Consider the following 23,837-nt stretch of genomic DNA (forward strand, 5'->3'; position numbering starts at 1 on the left):
GAATTCAGGCCGACTGTGGGTAGCCTGCCAGCAGGATAACCCAATTGTAATGACTGCAACAGTGAATACACTCGAACATCTACATTTATGGTAGGTACACAACTGTATTTTTTGTCATAGCTGGACTTTTGAAAAGAACGCATTTTAAATAACTGGGCTCTAATTGCTTTCTTGTTTTTACCTTTAGGCTTCAATAAACTAGAAGTGATAGGCAGTGTTGTTCTGGTTTTCCTGGATAGTAGTCTCTGAGCAGGTTAGCTAAGTATATCATCACTGGGTATGTTTCTGAGATTGAGTAAATTCAAAAAAACAAGGGTATTATCGTGCTTTGACTTCTCAGGTAATTGCATTGCACTCTGCACTGCACATTCAGCAAGTCCAATGGATTGTGGATACTCTGGACTACTAGTAACATGTACAAAGTCCCATTCTCTTGCAAATTTCTGAAAACATTGACTGGTAAATTGGGTACCATTGTCAGAAAGTAATTTCTGTGGACTGCCATTGACTGAGAAATGGAGTTTCAACTTAGTAATGACTGTAGTAGAAGTTAGATTAGGTAGTAGATCGATCTCAAACCAATTCGAATGAGAGTCTACCAGTACTAAGTAATGTTGATTGTTCCACTCAAATATGTCCGTAGCTAATATTGACCAGGGTAGTTCAGGGATTTGACTTTTAGTTGAAGTGGCTGTTTTTTGCAAAAGCAGTTTATTACTATTACAAACTGAACCGGAAGAAAGTACTTTGTCAATGTCTTTCACTAGAGAAGTCCAAAACACAAGTCCTCTTGCCCTTCTCTTAGTAGATTCAGAACATGGGTGACCACGGAGCATAATCTAGATATACTCTCATTGTAAGGAAGCAGGAACAACAATTTTAGAACCTTTGAAAATAGTGCCATCTTCCATCAACAACTCATCTCTGTAAGGAAAGTTGCACATTGGTTGGTACACTAGATTGTTTTGACGGTCATCCAGCACTGATGTAGTGATTGAGCTTTTGCAAAACTGGATCAGTCATGATATGGTCTCGTAGCTCATAAAGTCTTGTGGTAGAAAAAATACGCACTTCCATGACCTCAAAGTCAAAATTCTCTTGTACTTTTGCAATTTAAGCATCATTCTTTGTAATCTTGCTGGAGCTGTTAGGCTTCTTTAAAACAGTAACCAAAGGTTGATGATCAGTTTCAATCTGGATATCTCGACCATAGATGTAATCATGAAACTTGGAACATGCAAACACTATTACCAAAAGTTCCTTCTCAATTTGAACATACTGTACCTCAGGCTGGGTAACTGTTCTAGATGCACAGGCATGCAACAGGCCTGCCTTCTTGAAGAATAACTGCACCTAAACCAAATTTTGAAGCATTGCAGTAGAGAGTTACTGGTTTGTTGACATCATAGTACCTTAATGTTGGTGTGGTAACAATTTTCTGCTTAAGAACTTCAAATGCTTTTTGGTGCTGTTCTAGCCATGACCATGTAATATCTTTATATGTGAGCTCTCTCAAAGGTGCTGTCAGTTCACTGCAGTCTGGTATAAACTTGCCCAGACAATCAACTATACCAAGAAAACACTGCAGAGCCTGCACACTTTCCAATGCTAACATCTCAAGAATGGCTGCTTGCTTGGAGGGGTCCAGTCTCAAGCCAATACTTGTAAATAAATTATCTACATATGTAACTTCTGGTAATCTGAATTTGCACTTCAGAGGGTTGAGTTTTAAGTTCACTTCATGTGCTCTGTTTAGAACTCTCTTAAGATTTCTGTCATGTTCTGCCTCAGCATTGCATCCTACCAGTAAATCATCTACTATTATGGCACAAGAGATAACTCAAAATATTTGCTCCATTGCACATTGAAAAACTTCACTTGTTCCAAATGGCATCCTGAGAAATCTATATTTTCCAAATGGGGTACTGAATTTAGTCAGTAGTGAAGATTTGCGATCAAGCATTACTTGCCAAAATGAAATCTTTGCATCCAAAACAGAAAAAAAGTGGCATTCTGTATCAGGGCCATGACTTCTTCGACTGTACACATAGGCTTATGCGGGCTCTTCAACGCTTTGTACAAATCTCTTGAGTCAGTGCATATTCTGATTTCATCTGAGCCTTTTTTATGAGCTGTTACCACGGACGACACCCATTCGGTACGTTCTGTAACTGGACAGATTACACCTTGTTGCACCATTTTATCCAACTGAGCTTTGACTTTATGCTGCATAGCTATAGGAACTTATCTTGCTGGCCTGACCAATGAACTGATCTCTGGATCTAATTTCATAGAATATACCACTGGAAGTTTGCCCAACTTGTCATCGAAAACATCAGTATACTCTGAAAAAATAGTGTTAGTGAAGCTGGACTGGAACACGTGCTTATTTTATGAACTTCTTTGGTAAAAGAAAGCAGATTCATTCTCAAACTGTCCCTGAGACCCAGTAATGACTGCACAGGTCTTCAAACTACATAGAATAATCGGCTATAACAGTTGTTGGCCTTATAACATGAAAGCACTACTGAGCCTTCAGTTTGAATTTCTTCACCTCCATAAGCAACAAGCTTTGCACAACTAGTCACACTAAGTTGTTCACCAGCTCTGACCCTTGCAAAATTATCTGCAGACATAAAAGTGCACTTTGAACCAGTGTCTACCTTAAGCTCTTTGGATTTACCATTGATCCGAACAGTACCAAACTCTTCATTTCTTGCCAATAAATCTACTGCATCAGTCTTTTCACTAATCATTGACACATCATCTACATAGAAAGTGGACTGTTGCAGGTTTACTTAATCAACTTGCTTTCTTGAGTGACCCTTCTTTGTAACTGTGTTAGGTCTACTTGATTTACAGAATCTCTGATAATGGTTCCACTTCTTACATTTGTGGCATTGCTGACCAAATGCTATGCACTTTTCTCTTCTGGACTCATGGCTGGCACCACAATTGCGACAGTTAACAATAAAGCTTGATTTGGATTTTGCTGATTCACCCTTATACTGTACTGAGCAGCTTCTCTTCTGCACTGAGCATGCTCCTGTAGCTGAACTGGTATTCGAATTTGCTAGAAGACTATGAGTTTTACCTGGAAGTCCCACAGGGGCTGCTGCTGACATGTGCTTAGGCTTGCTTCTGCCTGTCACATGTTGCATGCTGTGTACATTAGCTCTGGAGCCTGTTGAAACCATGCTGTTATCACTAGCAAGCATACTTGTGTGCCTGACTATAACTTCATAGATCTGACAAATCTCAGTGGATTTGTTCAGCGGCAAATTCTTTCTCACAGCAACATTATTAATACCACACATGTCTCTCCTTTACCAACTCATCTTTTAAATCACCAAACTTACACATTTTAGCTTTGTTTCTTAGGTCACTAATGTAAGCTGCAAAAGTTTCCCCTTGCTTTTGATCTCTTGTGTAAAAAAATGCCTGTCTAATGCAACATTAGTCTGGGGCTTACATGTTTCTCTGAATTTGCGCTATAAACACTCTGGGTCTTCCCTTGATTCAGCCTGCACAACAATACGATGAGTTTCACCTTCACCTTCATACACTGCTGGTGCCTATACAAATCAGCGCTCCCTTTCAATGGCCTCTGACCCTGCTAGGTTTAGCAAAATGAATGTCCTGGTGTGTGTATCTTTATCAGAATAAGCTGCTTGTATAAATATAGCATACTGTTGCTGAAATATTCTCCAATTCTCTGCAGTATTCTGATCAAATACAAGTGGTTGTGGCTTGTGAAATCCGTCTGCCATATTAACACATCTTAGTGAAGACTTTTTCAAATGTGTACACAAACGCACACACTTGTACACATGGGTCCACTTCACATGACTAAAACCAAATACTGAATTTCATTTGACTGACACCACGATACCTAATTTTCAAAATACTGAAAACTCATTTGACTGAATCTCATTATACTGAAAGCTTATAATCCTGAATTTCAAAATACTGAATTTTAAGCTATAGATGTGATGTGTTTCCCTTCACCTGTGACTAGCTTGTGATAAAAACACATTACTATAACTTAAAAGAGCCAACTGTCAGAATACCGATAGTAGCGTAGAAAGTGATGATGTAGTGTTTCTAAATGTGGGTATGTCTCTCTACATTTTTATGGGCAGTGTTTAAAATAATATGGTAGATGTTTCATGTGCTCCTGGCAGTGTGCACAGTACTATAAGGTAAGTAAAAGGTATATGCTCTTTTTCGTACTATAGTGCGATCCTGGAGTTAGTATACATAATTTGGTTTTATATCATCCAGCTTCTGTTAAGTTTTGGAAAGAGTTAGTCGGTGTTGTAAATGCGCATGTCAATGGCTTAAAATTCAGTATTTTGAAATTCAGGATTGTAAGCTTTCAGTATAATGAGATTCAGTCAAATGAATTTTCAGTATTTTGAAAATTAGGTATTGTGGTTTCAGTGAAATGAAATTCAGTATTTTAAGTTTCAGTCATGTGACATGGACCATGTACACACACACACAAACACACACACACACATACACACACACACACACGTGCTTGAAATCTGTGCCAGTACTTGCGACAGAACGAGAAGCATCTGTATAACTGAACTTTACGAAATAAATCTCCTGGGCATTGTAATATACTGAAATCACTTTACTGTAAAAGTCACTTGTCTTAAAATTATTTACTGTACGAGCCTTTTTTCTTGAAATTATTTGACTGTGAAAGTAATTTATTATAATTTTAAGAAACCTTTTGAATAACTGTGTAGTGAGAATAAACTGGGCAATAAAAGCTGAGGGCTAGAAACATTTCGAAGCAACTGTACTTTATGAATACACTATTTCAAAGTAATTGCAATATGCAGATAAAACTGTTTTGAAGTAATTACACTTTACGAAGGAACTGGGCAGAAGAAACTCAGAGTGAGAAACACCTTGAAATAACTGCACTTTGCGAATAACAGCACAGAGCATACTGAAATTTCCCAAGATGGCTGCACTTTGCCAAATACTCTGCACAGTGCAATAAACACTCTGTAATAGCAGCACTCTGTGAATAGACACACCCATGCACAAGAAGCTTTTTGAAATGGCTGTATTTGACTGCACTTTATGAAATAATTGCACTTTACACACAACAAACTCTTCGGAATAAATGCACAGTAATAAACATACACTGTAAGTTCTTTTACACACTTTGAGATACTTAGAATAACTCTAGTTATGCAATTCAAGGCTTCAATCAATGCGAAGTAGTAATTTATGCCAAAACACATGCATTCACCTTGCTTTATTTATTTTCAATGTGCCCTTTGCTGTCCCTTCTGTTATATTTGTTTTGCTCATTTAATCTCTTTGAGGTTCATAGGTTGGTACTAGGCTATCGGCCCTAGGGGCCTATACAAGCCTAGCCATAACAATTCCCAGGCTATTTCTTCCCACAGTATTTACTTCCCTGGACCCTGTCTAGCAGGGTGACTGATGTGATCCCCGGGGTGAATTTCCTATCACCCGTCCAATCATTAAGGTTCCTTTTGAAGAGGGCCAAAGAGGCGCTCTGCTTGACATGTATGGGCAATCTATTCCAGGGTCTGGGGAGTCTCTGGGTCAGGAACCTGTCCTTCCAGCATGTTTTGTTCATTGTGAAGACAAGGTTTAGATCCCTGGAGTGTGTGTCCTTTCATGCCCATTATATTTTCTTGTGCTTGTTTTAACTCTAGACTTGCTAGTTTTACTTTAAACATGCTCGTTTTATCAAATAACCTTGTTTCAAATATTTTTTTTTGATTAATGGGCTTTTTTATGCTTCTCTTTTACTTAATAAATGTTTCTGTGCTGTTTGCTTAGTAATATGTTTTGTGCCCTTGTAATGCTCCATTTTATCTCTTTTAATAAATAAATCTTTTGTGCATATCCTCTTTACCTTTAGCCTGCTTCTGGCCCTTTTTCGCTCTTAGTTTACTTTGTTTGCTTTCATTGTTACCTCTGCACTTCATGGCTCTGAACTTCATGGTCTTCACAATCCCACTTCTGACACCATGTCATTCGCCAGGTCAGGAAGAAACCGGCGATTTGGGTTCTTGTTCAGGCAGCTTTATTGTATACAAACACATCATAAACAAAGTTAAGTAACTTTAACTTGTAAACAAACTAGCTATCATGCACATAGATGTTAACACTCTGGCTGCACTTTCAAAATGGCACTGAAGATAACATGTGCTTGGAATTTATTTGCACACATAGACTTAGAAAAGCTTCTTAAAGGTACATCACACCTGTTATTCTACACTTCTGTTTTTCCTTCAGGGGCAAGAAGTGTCAGTCATGCATCAGATGATTTCATATTGTCAGTTTTTTTCATTCCTCCTCACAGATGGGTTATGGATCCGATCATTGGATCCCACTTGGCTGTTACTAAGCTAATGGTAACCAAAGAAGCTCTTGGACACTTCCCTTACCTACAGTGCATCTCTCCCTGTTTCTTCCGATCTTGTATGCTGCTCTGAGAAAGATGAGGTCCTTCCTTACAGCTCTTGGATCATCAGGTCGTATTGCTTTAAGTTACTGCATTTTCTTATTCCCTCTCTATTTTCCGTGTCTTGCTGTTGATCTTTTTCTGCCCTTGTTCAAATCATTTTCACATTTCCTTGGTAATTTCGTTTTGTTAGGTTACTTGTTTTCCCTCTATCTTCTTCTTCCCTATAACCATCTTTTTTAGTTCATTTTTTTCCTTATGCCTTACCATTTTAGATAGGCTTGACTACTATCATTAGTAGTTTTACCCTCTTTCTAACCTTTTTCTATCCAAAAAAATCTTTCTTCTAACTTATTCTGCCTTTCAGTGCCTACCTTCTTGTCATGTTGGACAAACTTGCAGATAAAGATCTGTCGGGGCTTCGGCACCAAATGCTGCCAAGTCGGATCTGGTATCTTTGGTTCCACAGCCATCTTTTAAACATGGGCTGCTTCCATTGGTGTCATATCCAAAGAAGAGTGCCTTTAAGCCCATTATGATTCTTCTTCAGACCAAGTACTCTCCAACTTTTGACCCTGTACCAGTCAGAGTACCATCCACCTTTTTGTCCAGGCTGAGATCCCCTTCTGGCTCCTCTTCTCATTCAACTAGGAGCTTTACTGAGGACGACATGGAGCATTTGGTTCAGAAGATTCTGTGGGCGCAGAGCATAACTAAGTCACCCTTGGCCGTGACCCACTCAGCTCCTGGGCTTCTTGAGTGTACTACTCCCTCCCTGGATCCCTCTCTGACTTCAGGACAAGTTTCAGAGCCCTCAGATCCGATGCGCAAGTACGCTTTAGGTCAGATCTGAGAACATCTTCTTCAGATCAGACATTGGCTTTGAGCTCTTCCACTTTCTCTGATCCAGAGAGCTCCTGGAGCCGTAGTGACCCTCGTAGTTCTCGACAGAGTTTGACTCCCAGGTTGTCTGAGCAGTCAGTGCATCTTGAGGCTTCTGAGCAGGTGAGCATGGCTCTGGCTTCTACCTAGGGTGAGCTGTGTTCTGGTTTGGAAGAGGCTTTGTCTCACAAACATGTCTTGTTAGGGCCAGAGCCCTCTTTCACTCAGGAGCAGTCAGCCTTTGGTACTTTCAAGATCTGTATAGCTGCCATTGCAGCTAAAGAGGTATCTCCCCATTTGGATCTTCAGTCCTGTCTGGATTCCCTGCGCACCACTTCCAACCAGGATGCTCCACTGAGACAGCAAAACATCAAGCACCAGGATACCCATCGGGGCCCCCTCTCTGTTCAGATACCTCCCCAAAGTCTCCCACTTAGGAGGTTACTTGGAAGAGACTTTGTAAGATGAAACATTTAGAGTCCACTGAGGAGTCTGCTGCTGAAGACACTGACCTCGAGGAAGCAGAAAGATCCTCACAGTCACAGCCTGAGGATGTATCCTTTGGGTAGATTCTAGAAATATTGAAACAGAGAGGTGGCTGGCAGTCCAGTAATCCTTCTCCTGAGGAGTCAGTATACCTGGCAACTTTTGGTTCTCACCCATCCTCCTCCTGGGTGACTCTGCCTGCTGATGAGCTCATAGGTTTGATTTCTCGGCGGGCATGCAAGACCCCAGATTCCATCAAGCCTGTTCCTCAGAGACCAAACAAGATAATTACAGCTCCTTCAGACAAAGCCTTCTGGACTAAGGATGTTGGCAGTAGATGCCATGGTTGTGATGGCAGCGAACAAAAAGGAACTCTCAGAGGACAGTTCTGCTATCCACCTTCCTGATAAAGATTCTAGAATGATGGATAGATGTGGAAATGTGTTTTCTCTTCAGTGACATTTACCGTGCGATTGCTTAACTATCTTTCCCATTTCACAAGGTTACAAAGGGATCTGATTGAGGAGCTGTCAGATACCCTAAAAGGCGCAGTAGCTGATGCAGTTCATCAAAACGTATCTTCCCAGCTAGCAGCCCTGCACTTTGTAGTTAACTCTTCCATGCGGCTTATTGCACACATAACTGAAGGGGCGAGTAGGCAGTGCATTCTAGCATCACTATGAGGAGGCATGTCTGGATGCATGCCCATGTGACTTTGTGGAGCCCTTTGTCAATGCCCTGTTTGATGGTTCATCTCTTTTTGAACCAAAAGTTAAAGATACCCTTTCCAGGTGTGAGAAGGAAGGTAAGACTCTGTCTGCCATGGACATATGTTTTTTCTGCCCCCGAGGCCTTACTCTAAAGGTCAGAGAGGAAGTGAGAAGATGTGGTTCAAAAAATCTCGGACCTCTTACCAGGACACAAATGGAGATTTTTGCCCCAGAGGCAGAGAGGAGATCAGTAATAATGGAAGATGCCAGCCTCACACCGGAGGAGACGCGCAGAACCAGGGCTCCTGAGAACCCTTTTTTGGGAAACCCTTCCAGTGCTCCTGAAAGGAGGCCCAATTGTCCACCTCTGGGGGCAGTCAGAGGTCATCTGTCACTGCACTGGAGAGCCTGTCAAATTATAACTTCCGATACATGGGTGTAGAGGATAATATCCGAGGGTACCAGATTCCCTTTTCTCAACAACTACCTCCCAACAAGAAAATCCCAGAAGTTCCACCTAGTCAAAGGGATCGAGCAGTCCCGCAAATTCAAAAACTGCTAGAAAAAAAGTCATCCATAAGGTCCCTCCAGATCAAAGAGGATTCAGAACTTGCTCGAGATTCCTTTTAGTTTCTAAGAAAACAGGATTGGAGACTGATTCTGGATCTCAGCAAGCTTAACAAGTCAGTTCGATGCAACAAGTTCAGAATGGTCATGGCTCAGTCCATACTTCATTCTTGGAGAAGGACGATTGGATGTGCTCAATGGGTTTTTAGGACATGTACTACTATATAAAGATCAACAGGCGCTCCAGAAAATACCTATACTTCTGGTTGGGAGCCACTCATTTCTGGTTCAGAGCACTGCCCTTTAGTCTCACCACAGGCCCCAGGGTGTTCACCAAATGTATGACAATGGTTGCAGCTCACCTGAGACTGCAAGGATTCCGGCTTTTTCCTTATTTAGATGACTGTCTGATTTCTGCCCCAACCAGGCATCTGCTGTTAAAAACACAGGACTCATTTCTTCAGCTTTGTGCACAATTAGGTATTAATGGTAATGTACCGAAAATCACAACCAGAACCCGTAAAAACTTTGGAGTTCATTGGAGCGGTTTTGGACAATACACAGATGATAGCCAAACTTCCAGCATCGAGAGTATTAACAATAAGATGACAAACAGTTTACTGTGAAATCGGAAGGTAGTTGCATGTCATATTCTTCAGGCGTTGGGGTCAGTAGTTGTGGCAGTAGTTCATTCTGTTAGCAAGATTCCATATGAGGATTTTACAGTAGCTTCTAGCTGCCCAATGGTCAATTTTTCATCGTTTCGTGTCCCACCAGATTCTAATAACCGGTGCATGCAGACAATCCCTCTTATGATGGATGCAGTCAGACCAACTGTTGCAAGGCCGACCCTTTGTTCCCCCACAACCGCAGGCCACTGTGACCACAGATGCCTCCCAGATTGGGGGAGAGCATTATCTGGGAGAAGGGTCCAAGGAACCTGGTCTGCAGACGAGGCAAACCTGCACATGAATGTCCTGGAGATAAGAGCTGTGCTCCTCGCATTGCAAGCATTCCAGAATACTCTTCCTCTAGGGACAGTTGCAATTCACTCAGGCAACATGTCAGTGGTCTGGTACATGAATAGGCAAGGGGGGAACCAGATCTTACCCTCTGTGTCGAGAAGCCCTCAGAGTGTGGCAACGGGCAGTCCCCTCCAACTGCTTTCTCATAGCAACTCACATTCCTGGGAAGTCCAGCGTAATTGCGGATAAGTTGAGCAGATCATTCTCATGCCTCACAAGTGGTCCCTCAACCAAAAGGTAGCAGAGGACATTTTCCACAGATGTGGCCAGTCTTGCTATGACCTTTTTGCTTTCCCCCCAAACAACAAATGCAGCAACTATTTTGCCCTGATCCTCCCACAGGGACAGTCCCTGAGAGATGCTCTCACTCAATGATTGGCTCCCAGTCTACTTTATGCCTTTTCCCCCTTCCCATTGATCTCACAGTTCATTCAGAAAGTGAGTAGGTTGAGATGAACAGTAATCCTCATTGCCCTGTTCTGGCCTCATCAAATTTGCTTTCCTTTTCTCTGGCGTCACCTTCAGTAGAAGCCCTGAATTCTGAAAAGCTTTCCAGAGGTACAGTCGCACCTGACTGGGATGATTCATCCAAAGCTGCACAATCTCAAGCTGATGGTTTGGTTTCTCCAGTTCCGTTAATTGCTCTCCTCTCCAGTCAAACATATTTTGTTGTCTTCTCATAAATTATCTAATCAGAAACTGTACAAAAGTAAATGGAAGAGGTTTGTAATTTGGGTGCAACAGCACAAAGTAGATCCTATTACAGCTCCTGTTCACTTTGTCTTGGATTTCCTGGCTCAGCTTTTTGATGATGGAGTATCTGCCTCTACAATTAAAGTTCATTTAGCAGCGATTTTGGTTTTCCATGTTGGAGAGGATACCTTGTCATTAATTTCCCACAAACTTTGCAAAGCCTTCTTAAAATGGATCATGTTGTTAAAACCACCTCACAGGGATCCTTCTCCTCCATGGGACCTCAATTTAGTGCTATGTTCTGTTGTGCAACTGCCCTTTGAATCTGCAGCCACCTGTGATATTAAGTTTCTCTCCTGGAAAACTATTTTTTTAGTGGCAATCACGTCGGCAAGGAGAATTTTAGAGATTCAAGCTTTATGCGCACATTCTCTGTATTTGTTTTTTTCATAAAGACAGAGTCCCACTGTGTAGCAACCCCTCCTTTCTTCCCAAAGTTGTTTCACAAGCCAATATCAGCCAAACCATCCATTTGCCTGTCTTCTTTCCTAACTTTAGCAACAAGGGTGAATATATTGTGAAGCACCTGGACTGATGTTTGCAGACAGTGTATTTTACTATGATGGAATATTTTCTTCCATCTTATCCAGTAGCTTTACTGATACTGGTTGTATCTTTTGTATAAAACATATCATCTGATTTTTTTTATTTTTCATTCATTCCTCAATGAATGGGTTCAGATCCGATCCTTGGATCTGACTCTGCCCCTTTTTCTAGATTTTAGGATCCAATTCTCAAGCTCCTCCCTTACCCATAATGTCCCTGACCACTGTGGTACCTCAGATCTCGTTTGTCGCTCTTCAGGTTCAAACAAGATTGCAATCTCTCACGCTCGTTGTGGGTTTAGTGAGTGCAAAGAATTATATTTCTTCTCCGTAAATATTTCTTCTTGGGTATTACTAATGCTATGATCTGATATTGTTAATCCTCGTTCATTCCTTATGCATGGGTAGAGGTTCCAACCTCGGAACTGAGCTGGCCATTTTCCAAGCTCACGTCAGCTTCAAACTCTCGAGCTAAACTCTTACCCATAATGCCCCTCTCCCTGTTACCTCAGATTACATTTGCCGCATTGCCATTCGATCGTGTCAAGCTGCTTCTCTTGAGCTAAGCATAGTTATTTGTTGTCAAATAGTAATTTATATTACTTTTCCTGTCAGAAAAGTTTCTATTTTGTTGTCTCTTACCCTATCGCATCTAGCGACCATATTTCTTGAGTTTTTCTTCTCTTTTCTCTAGTTTTTTACCGTGAGGTATTTCTCCCCTTACCATCTTTGGTAATCTTCCCTTTTTTTCATACCTTCGGGTATGCTTTTGTACCATTGCTGGTACCCTTTTCTACTATCTACTTTTTCTATCATGGCAGATAAAAAAGGTAGTCTGAGGCTTAAATGGTGTTTTGATTGTGGACACAAATTACCTACACGTGATGCACACTCCTTGTGCGTTTATTGTTTGGGGGCGTCCCACTTATCTGTTGACCCACTCTGTACTGTCTGTGAAAATTTTTCAAATATAACTTTGTTAGAAAGGAAAAACAAGTTGTTGCTGAAGGGACTTCTTAAATCTCCCTTTTCAGAGGCTATTTCTGGGTCAGAGGCCTCAACCCCTCCTAGAGCCCATAAGAAAATTTTGGATGTTACTACCAAGGCTAAACCTTTGCCTTCATTCCCGGCTGGTGACTCCCACCAACCAAAACCTAAAAAGGCTAAAGTTTCGGCTCCGGAGCTCACTCAGTCAGCCCCAGTGCTTTCGGTGCCTAAACCTTTGGCTCCATTAGTGATCTCAGCTCCGTCTTCTCCTGCAGCCTTCACTATATCGGCACCGTTGGGCTCCTCGGTTCAGACTATTACCACTGTATCGACACCGACCTCTCAGTCGGCGCAGACCTTGACCACATCGGCTCCGACATCTTACTCGGAACCGACGCCTTTATTGTTGACTCCAGTTTTGTCAGTTCCAGCTTCGGCACCGATCCCTGTGTCTGTGCAAACTGTGACCTCGGCACCGATGACTTCTTCGGTGCAGATACCCGTAGTCCAGTCTCTCTCGGCACCGTTGTTCTCGGTGTGGACTGGTGGACTGGTAAGATGGGCACCGAGTTTGCCTCTTCTGTGGACAGGCCTGTTTCTCCCTCAGTCTCCGTGAGGTCCACTTGAAGCCTTTCCCAACATGATGTGTTGCGTCTTGTGGATCAGGTGCTGTTGGCCAGAGGTATCCCACCCCCCAGGAACTATCCTTCCTTGGGAGGTGATCACCCATCTCCAAAGACCCCTTCTTATTCTCCTCCTTCATTGCCTTTGAAGTCCATGGATATAGCACAGTCTTCCCCTTCTGCGGTTCCCTTTATGGATCTCACTAAGGAATCGCAGTTGCCTTCATGGCAGGAAAGTTTTGCTACGACCCAGGATGTCAGTTGCGACACGCATAATTTGCTGCTCCACAGCCATACGGGGACTCTGGGTCAGCAGGCTGAGCCACTTAGGGGAGGGGTGACCCCTGTCCTGGACATTCACTCCTCTTCAGGTGGACCAGCCTTCCAACTGATGGAGAAGGCTTTCGCTGCTGCTGGTGATACTGGACTGTCTATCCCTCCACCCTCCTCTGGTACACTGGTTTCACAAGTCGCACCAAGTGGAGACCAGGTGCAAGGGCCACAGGAAACCCCTTTTCTGCTGTCTTCCCCAGCTTATCCCACTGAGGAAGTTCACCGGAGAAGTTCATGTAAGAGGAAGCACATGGACTCCACAGAGGAGTCCCTCACTGAAGACACAGATTTTGATGAGGGGGAAGGATCCCCTTGGTCACCCTCTGAGGTATCCTTTGGTGATATCCTCGAACAGAGAGGTGACTGGCAGTCCTCTAATCCGACCGCTGAGGAATCTGTGTTCCTGCAGGCCTTTCGCGCCCGGCCCCCTACCTCCTGGGTTACTCCACCTGCCGATGAACTTGTCCGGCTTATCGTGCAGCGTGCTTGGAAGGCTCTTGACACCATCTAAGCTATTCCTCAGAGACCAGATAAGATTTTGTCCCCTCCTGCTATGGAGCCCCATTGGTCAAAAGGTCTTCCTGTGGATGCTTTGGTAGTGGTGGCCGCAACAAAAAAGGATCTGGCAGAAGAAGAAAGCCAGACTGTCCATCCGCGTAACAAAGAGTCCCGGGCCCTGGACAGGATAGGGAAGCGCACCTTTGCATCAGCGACCTTTATTATCAGGTCCCTGAATTATATGGCACACTTTACCAAGCTTCAAAGGGATCTGATTTCTGAGCTCTCTGAAACCTTGACTGGTGCCATGTCTGATGAGGTCCGTGACAAAGTGGCCTCTCACCTGGCCACCATTGAGTCAATATCTAACTCCTTTATGCGACTGATATCTCTCGCATCAGAAGGAGTAGCTAGAGCAGCGGGTTCAGCTGCGGTCTTGATACGACATGCCTGGATGCGCTTGTGCAATTTCGCGGAACCCTTTAAGGCTTCCTTTCTTAACCCTCCCATTGAGGCCTCTTCATTGTTTGGACCCAAAGTTAAAAGCACACTGGTCAGATGTGAACAGGACGGTAAGACCCTTTCTGCCATAGGTATCCATTATTCTTCCCCTCAACATGCTTTCTCCTGAAACCAAAAGAGTGGGAAGATATGGTTCAAGAAATCTCAGGGTCCTTTCCGTGACACACAGACCGAGTTCTCCCCTAGAGGCAGAGGGGGAAACTCACAGTGAAGACGCTCCTTTCGGGGCAGAGGGGGTCTGCGTAACCAGGGTTCCAGGGACTCTTTCCCTGGCCAAACCTACCAGCGCTCCTGAAGAGCAGCCCAACTCCATTCCTCTGGAGGTGGTTGGGGGTCATTTCTCCTTGTACCCTTCTGCCTAGCTAACCATCACCACCGATTCCTGGGTACAAAGGATTATAACCAGAGGTTATCCTATCCCCTTCGATATTTCTCCTGTCCCTTCAAAAAACCTTCCCGACGTTCCACCCAGTCAAAGGGAAGAAGCAGCACTAGAGATAGAAAAGCTGCTAAGAAGGAGAGTCATTCAAATAGTCCCTCCAGACCAGATAGGATCCGGATTCTACTCAAGACTATTTTTAGTGCCAAAGAAAACCGGGGACTGGAGACCAATTTTGGATCTCAGTGTATTGAACAAGTTTGTGAGGGTACAAATATTCCGGATGGTCACAATACAGTCTATCTTCCCACTTTTGGAAAAAGACGATTGGATGTGCTCGATAGATCTTCAAGATGCGTACTACCACATAAAAGTGGACATGCCATCAAGAAGATTTCTGCGCTTCCGTGTGAGAGCCAGTCACTACCAGTTCAGAGTACTGCCCTTCGGACTTTCTACAGCCTCCATAGTGTTCACAAAGTGCATGGCAGTCGTCACAGCTCACTTGCGACTTCAAGGATCCCAGGTGTTTCCATACCTAGACGACTGGCTCATTTCCTCCCCCACCAGACATCTACTGGAAGAAGCCCTGGCATACTCTCTCCTCGCTGCACAAAGGCTAGGCATAACCATAAACTGGCAAAAATCCATTCTCACCCCATCTCAGTCTACAGAATTCATAGGGGTTATCTTGGACAGAAAGAACTGCAGAGCTGCCATTCCAGAGCACAGAATTTTAAGGATAAAGCAACAACTGATCCCAATCCTTTCATGGGAGAAATCCACAGCTCACTCGGTTCTACAGCTTTTGGATTCCATGGCAGCCTCCATCACCATTGTCCCCCTGGCCAGGTTGCACATGAGGCTTCTACAATGGCTACTGCTCACCCAGTGGTATCCTTTTCAGCATCCTCTTTCAGCCATGATTCGAGTAACCCACAGGTGCAAACAGGATTTAAATTGGTGGATGATGCACAATCTGTCACAATTGTCTCGCCCCTTCTCCCCCCAGCAACCCAAGGCCACAGTGAACACGGATGCCTCCCTGATGGGGTGGGGGGAGCTGTGTCAGGGACAGACAGTCCAAGGCACTTGGTCCGAACTGGAGGCCCATCTGCATATAAATGTTCTAGAGCTGAGGGCTGTGCTTCTGGTGTTGCAAGCATTCCATCCCCTGCTGCCATCTGGGGCGATTGCAATTCAATCAGACAACAAGGCGGTGGTCTGGTACATCAACAAGCAAGGTGGCACCAAATCTTACCCCCTTTGTTGAGAGGCCATGAGGATATGGCAATGGGCGATGGCTACCAACCGTTTTCTTCTAGCAATGCACATTCCCGGGAGTTCAAATGTGATATCAGACAGACTCAGCAGGTGCATTCTTCAACCTCACGAGTGGTCTCTGAATCCCTTGATAGCAGCGGAGATCTTCGACCGCTGGGGCTGTCCTTGCTGCGACCTCTTTGCATCTCCGACCAACTACATCGCCCTGATTCCCCCTCCGGGACAGTCACCAAGGGACTCTCTAGTCCATGATTGGCCCTCAGGTCTTCTTTACACATTCCCACCCTTTCCCCTCATTCCCCAGTTTCTGAAGAAAGCCCGTCGGTTGAAGAGCAAGGTGATCCTCATAGCACCATATTGGCCTCAATAGATTTGGTTCCCCTTCCTTTGGCCTCACCTACTAGATCGACCATGGATTCTCCATCCAACCCCGGAGTTGATCTCACATCCACAAAACCTGATTCATCCCAACTTGAACAGCCTGAAGCTCATGGCTTGGCTACTCCAATTCCCTTGATTGCCAGGCAGAATGATCTTTCTTTACCAGTACATGACATTCTCATTGTAACTCATAAGTCTTCCACTAGAATTACTTATCTGAGCAAGTGGAAAAGCTTTACCTGTTGGCTGAAAGATAAACAAGTAGATCCCTTCTCAGCACCAGTGTCGATAATACTAGACTATCTGGCCGACCTTTTCCAATCGGGTCTATCGGCCTCTACCATTAGAGTTAATTTCCATGAGGGTGTCCAAGATTCCTCTCTTATGTCCCACAAATTGTGCAAGACCTTCATAAAAGGTGTGAATCATCTGAAGCCACCTTTTAGAGAACCTATTCAGCCATGGGATTTATCATTAGTTCTACAAGCTCTGACAATGCCACCCTTTGAACCAGCTTCTTCTTGCGACCTCAAGCATTTGTCATGGAAAACCTTGTTTTTGGTCGCCGTTACTTCTGTCAGACGTATTTCTGAGCTTCAAGCTTTATGTATCAAGAGTCCATACTTGATTTTTCATAGAGATAGAGTGTCTCTGAGAACTAATCCATCATTTCTGCCAAAAGTGATCTCTGAAATGTCCATTAATCAAACCATTGACTTGTCAGTTTTCTTTCCCAATCATTCAAACAGAGGAGATTATTGCCAACATACCCTAGATATCCACAGGCAAATCCATTTTTACATGAACAGGACTAGGTCCTTTCGTAAATCTGACCAGTTATTTTTGGCCTTTTCTGGACCTAGATTGGGATCTGCTGTTGCTAAGGTCACATTAGCTAGATGGTTGAAGGACTGTGTAACCTTCATTTATACACAACGCAATATCTCGTTGCCTACTATCATGAAAGCTCATTCAACAAGGTCGGTGGCAACTTCTGCTGCCTTCCATGCCAGAGATTCTTTACATGACATCTATGCAGCTGCAACTTGAGCTACGCCTCATACCTTCATCAATCATTACAAATTGGATTTGGCCTCCAGGGGAAGAGCATCTTTCGGTTCTATGGTGCTCAGGAATGTCCTTCCATGAGAGCCTCCCAGGAATAGAGGTAGCTGGGGACTCTGTCCCATGCGTAAGGAATGAACAAGGATTAACAATATCAGATAAAGAAGTTATGTCTTACCATAACGTTCCATCTGTATTGTTGATCCTCGTTCAGTCATTACAACCCTCCCTCCTTCCCCCTCCTGAGGCTTCTAGTGGATCTCACCATCCGGTTCTCTTAGGTTATTTGACCAGAGGTAGCCTCTACCTTCCTTTGACTTGCAAACTCAATCTGAGGTAACAGGGAGAGGGGGATTATGTGTAAGAGTTTAGCTCGAGAGTTTGAAGCTGACGCGAGCTTGGAAAATGGTCGGCTCGGTTCCGAGGTCGGAACCGATACCCATGCGTAATGACTGAATGAGGATCAACAATACAGATGGAACGTTATGGTAAGACATAACTTCTTTTTCTTTACCTTTCATCCACCTGGTTTAAATGACTCTATTCCCACAAAACCACTTATCAAGATGTAAAAATTAAGTTACATATTTATTTACTGCATTATTAATTATAATTATAGCTATAATGATTGTACTTCCTATATTTGAATAATTTTATATATTGGATTTTTTTATTTTTTATTTTTTATTTATTATTCTATTCGATATGTATGAATTCTCTTACAAATTTTTATATTGGCGTATTTTTATATAGGTGCATTTTTTAACATATTGTGATTTTTTAATATGGTAATATTAAGAATTTTTAAATGCATTCATGCACATTGAGGTAGTATGATATTACTGCTGTCACGGGCAAAATGTCAATGTATGTTTACTGACTTTGTGATAAGCTGTTATATTGACACATGACAAACAGTATTACTGCTTTAAAACTGAATAGAAATGGTTAATTATTTTAAAATTGGCGGGCTTTCACATACTATTTAAACATCACTAATTGATGTAGTAACTGTTCTGATGAAGTCTACACTCTTGTAGATGAAAGCGCTCAACTTTATGTTCTTGTTTGCATAATAAAAAATTAGAAAATAACTCGGATCGTGGCGTTTATTGGAACTTTATTGCAGAGTTGGATTTTTGTTTAGAGACATCTTAGAGATCCTTCTCCAGAAACGTGGTTGGTTTTCCTAAACTTCTTCCCAGGAGGAATCGGTGTTCTTGGAAGCCTTCTACACCATCTACTTCTTGGGTTAGCCTCCCCCTCCCAGCAGATGAGCTTATAAACCTTGTCTCCCGCAGGACATGTAAGGAACCAGACTCCGTGGAACCAATCTCCAAACACCCAGAGAAAATTATGAGCACCCCCTCTTACAGACAGTACTGGTCAAAGGGAATCTCTCTAGATGCCATTGTTGTTGCGGCAGCCACCAGAAAGGAGCTGGCTGAACAGACCTCCACTGTTCATACCCCTAATATGGAGTCTAGAGTGTTTTGACAGGTTTGGGAAGCAAGTGTATGCTTCAGTGACCTTTGCCTTATGGTCTCTGAATTACCTGGCACATTTCACTAGGTTATAGCGAAACTTAGTTAAGGAACGCTCTCTAACTCTGCCCCTGGGTCCATGCCCATAGAGGAACAAAAGTCTTTTTCCTTGGACTGGCCACCCTGCATTCCATTGCAAATGCATCCATAACGTTAATCTCACATGCAGCTGAACGTTCCTCAAAGGCGGCCAGTTCAGGCATAGCCATTAGGACATGTGCCTGGATGTGGTTGTTCGATTTGTACAGTCTTTAAAGGTGTCATTCATCACTACTCCTTTTGATGGACTTTCTTTGTTTGGGCCACCCATTAGAGACAATTTACCGCAGTGAGCAAGATGGAAAGACCTGGTCTGCCATGGGAATCTGCTTTTCTACCCTGTAGAGACCCTTTTCTAGGGATCAACATGATGGCAAAAAGGTGTGGTTCCAGAAATCTCAAGGACCTTTCCAAGAATCACTCAGAGCCCCCCCCCTCCCATATGCAAGGGAGAAATAGCTACAGTGGAAGATGTCACCCATGTGGCAAAGAGGGTCCATAGACTCCAGGGTCTTGAGATTCCTTCTTGGGCATATCCTTTAAGCGCTCCTGAAAAGTTGCCCAACTGTCCCTCTCTGGAGGCAGTTGGGGGCGCTTGTCCTTGCACCTAAAAGCCTGGATAGCCATCACAAAAGATTCTTGAGTGCAAAAGATCATATCCAGAAGATATTTTATTCTCTTTTTACAAGTTCCCCAAAAGTAAAGAAAATATTTCCCCAATGTTCCACCCAATCAGGAGGAGTTAGCAGCTCAAGGAGATTTAAAAGCTGCTGGACAAAAGAGTCATCCAAAAGGTTCTCCCAGACCAAAGAGGATCCAGAATTTACTCAAGGTTCTTTTTAATGCCAAAGAAAACAGGTGACCTAAGACACATTTTGGTTCTCGGTTATCTGAATCAGTTTGTAAAGAGTTCCAAATTCCAGATGGTCATGGTTCAATCCATTCTGACTCTCCTGCAGAAGGATGACTGGATGTACTCTGTCAATCTTCAAGACACGTACTATCACATCAAAATAACCAGGTGCTCTCCCAGATACCTACTGTTCCAGCTGGGAGCCAGTCATTACCAGTTCAGAGCCATGCCCTTCGATTTCACCACAGCCCCCAGGGTATTCATTAAATGCATGGCAATGGTAGCAACTCATCTAAGACTGCTCGGATTCAGTGTGTTTCCTTACTTAGACAACTGGCTGCTTACTGCACAAACTAGGCATCTTCTGGAAAGAGCCAGGGATTACTTGCTCCAACTACCTGTCTGCCTGGCAATTACTATCAATCTGCCCAAGTCGCAACTTCAACCACTTCATGTCTTAGAGTTTATAGGACTCATCTAGACATAGTCAGTTATCTAGGTCTTCTGTCTCAAAACAGTTTTATTACTTTGAAGTCGCATGTCAGACAGGTTCTTTCCCATTCTTCTCTCCCAGAAAAAATGGTACTCAAAGCTCTAGGGTCAATGGCAGCTGCAGTAACTTTAATACCCACTGCTCATCTTCATATGAGAACTCTTCAATGGACTCTAGCAGTACAATGGTCTTTTCATCGACATCCCTTATGACATCTGATAAAATTATCTCAAGTTTGCAGAAGATCCCTGCAGTGGTGGATACACTTCAAAGAGCTTTATCAAGAGCATCCATTTATTCTTTCTCCCCCTAATGTCACATTGACCACAGACATCTCCCAGTTGGGGTGGGGGGACATTACGTGGGATAGTTCAAGGCATGTGATTCCCAGAAGAGACCAGTTTACATATAAATGTCCTGGAGATGAGAGCTGTGCTTCTGGCATTGCAGGCCCTTCAGAGCCATCTTCCACTAGGAGCTATTGCTATTCAAACAGACAACATGTCAGTAGTCTGGTACATCAGCAAGCAGGGGGAACAAGATCTTACCCCCTTTTGCCAAGAAACAATGCAAGTTGGGCAGTGGGCGATCTCCTCCAACTGCTTTCTTGTCGAGACACACAACGGGGGGAAGTCCAACATCTTAGTGGACAAGCTCAGCAGGACCATCCTGATGCCTCACTAGTGGTCTCTCAATCAGTCAATAGCAAATAAGATCTTCCTGAAGTGGGGGTCTACCATACTGCGATCTTTTCAGCTCTCCCTCAACAACAAATGCAACTTGTTATTTGCCCTAATTCCCCCTCAAGGACATTCACTGAGAGATGCTCTAGTCCATGTTTGGCCCTCCGGTTTCCTGTATGCTTACCCACCCCTGCCCCTAATTCCCAAGTTTCTTCAAAAAGTGCTCCACTTGAGGAACAAAGTAATCCTCATTGCCCCCTTCTGGCCTCAGCAAGTGTGGTTCCTCTTCCTATAGTCTCACCTAGTATGTCTTCCATGGACACTGGTTCCCAGTCCAGACCTGCTATCACACCCATCAGGGATGTTTCATCTGGAATATTGCAGGCCTTATGGTTTCTATCCCTATGGATATTGAGACCGCATGGTTTCTCCAATTCCAGTGATGGCTAGACATTCAAGGTTTTCCTCACCAGTTCACCAAATTCTTTTTTCGTCAAACAAACCTTCAGTTACGAAGATTTATAAGAGTAAATGGAAGTGGTTTTCTTTTTGGGCTCATCAGAGATAGTTGCATCCTTTTCACTGCTCCACTTCCTGCTGTTTTAGATTTCCTTGCCTCCATCTTTTCCACCATCAAAGTTCAGTTAGTGGCCATCTCCAAATAATGCTTCTCCTTAGTTTCGTCTAAGTTATGTAAGGCTTTTCTCAAAGGTACCTTCTTACTTAGACCCCCAATTAGGGACCCCATTCCACCTTGGGACCTGACTTTGGTGCATTCACCTTTTAAACCATCAATTTTCTTTCCCAAATTTGACAATAAAGGAGAATATACTCTTCATCTCTTAGATGTGCATAGGCAACTTCGCTTTCACCTTCACTCACCTTCACAGGACTTAAAAATTTAGGAAAACCAACCAATTGTCTGTCTCCTTGTCTAGCAGTAAGATGGGAAAGCCAGTCTCCAAAACTACTGTGCAACTCTCTGAATAGACCATGTCTGTTGACATGGTACTGTAGACAGTGTGTATGCCAGGCATAGATAATTTGCTAGCAGATTTTGAGTTGGATGGTTTCAGTTTAGACATTCAGTGACATTTATATACTCAGACCTTTGCTAGAATTTATCAGATGCCATCTGCACTGTTTTTCCATCAGGAGGCTAACTGCTTATTAAAAAATCCTGCTTACATAAGCCTCTTTATCAGGAGTGTAGCCACCTCTTGTGTTTGTTTCAAAATTGTCTTCATTGTCTACAACTGTACTCCCTGGATGTTAATTCCGAGAGCCAAATATGATTTGCATGTCATTAACAAGATTCCGCCTTATTATTTTTCACCTTTTAGCCATTCTGTATTAGCCCCCTGTACATTTTTCAATACTGGTTTGTATTCCTCCCGACTAGAAGTCTACTTTAAGGATTCCCTGTGTCAAGTGTAACAGATATGCCCTGACTGATCTGTGAGAGAGTACTCTTCATTGAGTACACATTATCATTCTCTACCCTCCTGTGCTTGGATGGCCCCTTCATCCATCTCTGAGTGATAGTGAACTGGTGTCTCATGAGTAAGACATACTCCTTTAACCAAGCACATGACATGGCATGTCCAGTCAGGTGATGTGTGCACTTACTCCTGAGGATGGCAAATTTGGACTGTAAGAGGAAATCCTAGCAGTCTGCTTGCTGAAGACAACTGCTTCTCAGATCAGCTGATTTGTTGAGTACATACCTGTTATTTTCTCAAGTTATAGACTGGGTCAACTACAGCCTCTCAAGAATTTGAGGAAAGTCTCCTTTATCCATTTTCATCTGTTGCTTTGGTTCTTGTAAGTTGTATAAAACTGCAGTATTTGGTTGACTGAGATGGCCAAACAGCTGAGTCTGCCACATAAGTATACATTTTTGCTGTTCCTACATATTCCCCAAAGACAGGATCTTCTCTTCCAGCATGAAGCAAATATTGTTTATCCATTAACAAAGTCACTTCAATTCACAGCCAGGATCCTTCAGCTTAAATTCCTGGCAGAGATCTCAGCAAATCCTGCACGTCCTTTACAAAACACGAAGACCAGGTCTGATGTCTTGTTTATCAGAACAGAAAAGTTTAACTTATTGGTGGAAAGGATACATACATGCACCTCTTCAGGTCCAGTTTTCGATGATCTCAGATTACCTTTAGCACAAATAGCCCAGAGAATTAAAGCTTTTGAGTTGTTAATGAGCTGCTTCCTGTTCCAAGGATACATGGTTTGAATCTTTACACTTTAATTTGCCTACTGTTTGACCTTAAGCAAGTCTGTTAACAAGACAGTGCTTTGGGCAATTTGGGAATTATGGCTACGCTCCTTAGTAAGGCCTTGAATGCATGACTAGTAACTACCTATGAATTGTATACTAAGGCGTTATCTTACCGGTCTTTTTTAAGCCTCTTATCTTGATGAAAGCCGAAGTCGCCATCTGCTTGTTGGTATTCCGCTGCCTTACTGGCTCTTCAGCTGAAAATTTCTGTAGTTTTTTCCAAGACTGGAATCTTTTATTTTTGCAGCTTTAAGTTATTGTTGATATTGCAGGTGGAGCCCTGTCTCAGTAGGTGCCAGCAACTGGAAAGGATTGAGGCATGCACTACCTCTAACACAACCATGGTGTTTATCTTTGGGCAAGAGAGTGTGCCGGCATTTTAACAGGACCTGTCAATTTTGAAGAGCAGCAAAACAGCAGGAG

At 43.1% G+C, this 23,837-nt stretch overlaps 1 protein-coding gene across 5 annotated transcripts in view; it reads left to right on the forward strand.

Moving 5' to 3' along the window:
- Positions 1–23,837, forward strand: part of STN1 (STN1 subunit of CST complex) — a 978,195-nt gene that overhangs the window by 599,714 nt on the left and 354,644 nt on the right. The gene's annotated exons all lie outside the window — the stretch shown is intronic.

The sequence above is a fragment of the Protopterus annectens genome, chromosome 14.part0, assembly GCF_019279795.1.
Source record: "Protopterus annectens isolate FY-2018-M chromosome 14.part0, PAN1.0, whole genome shotgun sequence".
NCBI lineage: Eukaryota > Metazoa > Chordata > Ceratodontiformes > Protopteridae > Protopterus > Protopterus annectens.